Source organism: Jaculus jaculus, chromosome X (assembly GCF_020740685.1).
Source record: "Jaculus jaculus isolate mJacJac1 chromosome X, mJacJac1.mat.Y.cur, whole genome shotgun sequence".
NCBI classification, from domain to species: domain Eukaryota; kingdom Metazoa; phylum Chordata; class Mammalia; order Rodentia; family Dipodidae; genus Jaculus; species Jaculus jaculus.
The window spans coordinates 73,060,427-73,064,466 of record NC_059125.1 but is presented as its reverse complement, the minus strand read 5'-3'; positions in this window follow the sequence as shown (position 1 = coordinate 73,064,466).

Genomic DNA, 4,040 nt, shown 5'->3' with positions numbered 1-4,040 from the left:
AGAACTTCCTGACAGGATATGACGACAAACACAGGAAACAGCGTGCACCGTGATAATTGGAATTTCAACCCTACTATCTAACTTTTAGAACTGCAGTTTCCAGGACTTCAATTGGCTGTACTCATGTCAGGACTCCGCAGGGCTGTGCTGGGAGGTGGGAGCAGGCTCTGGTAGTCCCTCTTCTCCTAGATTGGTGCCCTCTGCTCTAGATTCTAGCAGGTTCTGATTAAGTGTCCATATAGCTGCTTATATCTTCTTAGCTAAAAGTGACAAAACGTAGTACATGTGTGCATGTACTCAAGTTCAGAGAATGAATTTTCAAATTTAGTGGACAAAGAGGAAGGGGCTTGACACTTTAAAATTAGTGGAGGGCCAGGACTGTTGGTGCATTTCTTTATTCCCAGCAGTAAGAAAGCAGGAGTAGGAGGATTCCTGCGAGTTCAATGTCACCCTGACACTACATAGTGAATTCCAGGTAAGCCTCACTGGAAATGAGACCCAACTTAAAAAAAAAATAAATAAATACAAACTAGCAGACATTCATGTCAAAGTGGTCATACACAAATGATCCTGGTTTTCCTTTGACCTAGCAAAGAAAGTAAGCACAAGTCTTTCATTCAACAATCATTGGTCATTGCCAGAAAACTCTTTCCTGTTCTCTGGTGCTCAGATTATCTGAGGAATTAGCAAAGGAAATTTTTGAGTTACTTGTAATTGAAGCAATTAGAAAGTTGTGGGGGGAAGATGGAAAGTGGGGAATAAAATGTCACGTTAACCTACGAGTTCTGTACCAGTGGGACAGAACAGCAAGATTGAGTGTCAGAAAAACAAACAAAAATTAGATTATTAGATTGTAGGCAAAGATGATTTCAATAATATATTTCTTTCAGCATTGTATTCTGAGCCTGACAACTCAATAATCAAAAAATATATTCATGTGGGCTGGAGATATATCTCAGAGGTTAAGAGGCAATTTCCTGAAAAGCCGAAGGACCCAGATTTTACTCCCCAGTAACCATATAAACCAGATCCCCAGATCCACAAGGTGGAACATACATTTGGAATTTGTTTGCAGAGACTAGAGACCCTGGCATGCCCAGATTCTCATATTCTCTCTCTCTTTCTCCCCTTCCATCTCAAAAATATTTAAAAAAATAAAAAGTTCATTCATGTGTATTATTCATAAGTACATCGATTAACATGTGAATGTGAGTAAATCTTCAATATAGTATGACTATCTTATGAGTAGGTACAGAAAATGTGATTTAATAGTTGAGGGCAGTCATTTTCAGTGATATACAAATACATAGAAAACATTTTGTGAAAGTTTTATTTCTAATAGCAAATATTATAATGATGTATGAAATATATAATTAATTGGATCATTGGGCAACTTAGACATTTTTATTATGCACATTAATTAAATGGAATATCATTCTTTGTGACAATATATTAGGCAAAACATACTTTGATAATATAACCATGTCTGTATTCCCTTCAACTTCTCTCCATCATACCTTTTCCCAATACTTTTCTTTTGTAAACCACCTCTTTTCTTCTGGGATTCTGCTAGATACTCAAGCTTAGAGAACAAATGGTTGATTTTACTGGACAAAGAATCAGGGACTTTCCACTTACAAATCAGTGAAAACTCATTTGAAAATGGTCATACATTAGTGACCACAGTTCTCTTGTGTGTTAGCAAAGGAACTTACAATAGTGCCTCCAGTCATAGAATTTGAGAGGCTGAATAGGGAAGGGGTATGTATTTAGCTTTTTTTTTTTTTTTCCACTTTAGCTTTGTTGTTAGAGAGGAACCTGAGCAACATAATAAAACCATATCAAACAATCAGGAAAAAATGATGTTATATTCTTTTAAAAATTTTTTGATGACTGGGTGTTCACATTTATCAATTGCTTTTTTCTATAGCTCTTAAGACAACTATATGATTATTTCCATCTTTTACTAAAGTGAGTCACTGTTTAATTTTTAGAAGTTCAGTCCATCTTGCATTTCTTGAACAATGCCCATGCGATGGTGTTGTATTATATTCAAAGTATTAATAGATACAATTTGCTAATGTTTTGCTGAGGAATTTTGCATCTGTGTACCTAATGTTTCATGATGCCTTTGTAATATTTGAGAATGACCAGGCCATGCAAGTCTGCTCTGAAGCAAAGTAAAAGTTTATTTGGGAAAGACATGAGCTGCCAGGCTGTCTCATGAGAAAAGAGCACAGGACCTTTGGGTTTGAAAAGGTTAGGTTTTATGAGGCCTATGTGCTGTGTGAGGGATAGGGGAATTTGTGTGTGTGTGTGTGTGTGTGTGTGTAGTTATATGGGAGTTTCTTCAGAGGAATTTTCCTGTTAATCACCAAAATATGGTCAGGCAATTAGGGTGTGCCACCAAAACAGAGGTTAAGTTTTTGTTTTGCTTTGGTTTTTAAGTGCAAGCTAGAGAGATGGAGACAGAGTGGAGAGACAGAGAGAATTGGTGCACCAGGACTTCAGCCATTGCAATCTAACATCACATGCTTGCATCACCTACTGGGCAAGTGAAACCTGTTTGCCCCATCTTTGTGCTTCTAGCTAAAGAGGATCGGGAGTGTAGAACATAGGTTTTTAGACCACCCAGGCAAGCACCTTAACTGCTAAACCATCTCTCCAGCCCTAGGTGGCTTCATGAGATAATCTAAACAGGAAACTGATTTATAGGCAATCATAAGATGATGGTCAGGCACTTAGGTTGTGTCACCAAAACAGAGGTTCTTGACATAAGGTAAACAGGAAACTGTGGCCTACAGTCAATCACAATATTATGGTCAAGCAGTTAGGGTGTGTCAAAAACAGAGGCCTCTTGTAAGGCAGGGTGTGGTGGCACAGGCCTTTAATCCCAGCACTCAGGAGGCAGAGGTAGGAGGATCACCAAGAGTTCGAGGCCACCCTGAGACTACATAGTGAATTCCAGGTCAGTCCAAGCCAGGGTGAGACCCTACCTCAAAAAATAAAAAAAAAAAGACAAAAAAAAAAAAAACACCAAAACGGTGGCTCTTGAGATAAATTAAACAGGAAGCTATGGCCTACAGTCAAGGAGAAACAATGGGTGGGGTGGATTCTGAGGAATGCAGTTGGCTTGGTTCTTGTGTTTTAAGATCACTGACACCATGACAGGCTTCAGTAAGGTATCGCCCTAACTAGGCCTAAGCTACATTTTCCTGGAGAGGTAGTCAAAACTTCTGGGAAAAGCCACAAAAAAGGGCAGGATGTTATCTGTGACCCTGACATGTGGCTGGGGAAGATAGCCACCATTTTTCTGTGCTGTGGGCTGAGGCAGTTCCTAGAGACATGTTCAAACATGCCCAAACATGTCTCTTTCACATGTATTTTACCCCAACCAATCAGAGATGTACAACTGTAACTGCTGCTTGCCTAGCCAATCATGTCAGAAGATTACCTAACCTGCCTAAAATTCCCATAGCTGTGCTTAAAAGGAGCATGCATGCTCCTCTTGTGGTGTCCATTTTGTATGAATGGTTGACCCCACATGTTGGCTGAGTCTGCAGAAAAACACCTTATTTTTACATACTATTTGAGTCCTGGTTCTGTCTTCAGCAATCCTTTCTCCTTTATATTTGGGGGCTCATCTGGGATTACTAGGGATGCCCAAGCTCAATAGTGGAACATTTCTAGGGGAACAATTGGTTCTCTGCCGATTGGTGAGTTGGGGTGCTTCTTTGTGTTCATTTATCTATGTTCTACTCTGTCCCTTATTTCTTTGGTAGATCTGGTGTCCAGATACATCTGGAGGCCCACAAAGGTCAGGCAGATGTACCAATTAATGCCTCTGGGTTGGGGCTTCCGAGGATGCTCCAGACCCCATCTGTTGGAGCCAGAGAGCTTCAGTAAGACTCTGGTTTTGATAAATATTGGTGGGTTGCACCCATCTGGCAGAACCTGTTTATGGGATAGGCCACCATCAGCATCATTTTGCTTTCTTTTTCACTTACTGGGAAATTTGTTTCTGTGTCTGTGTGTTTGTG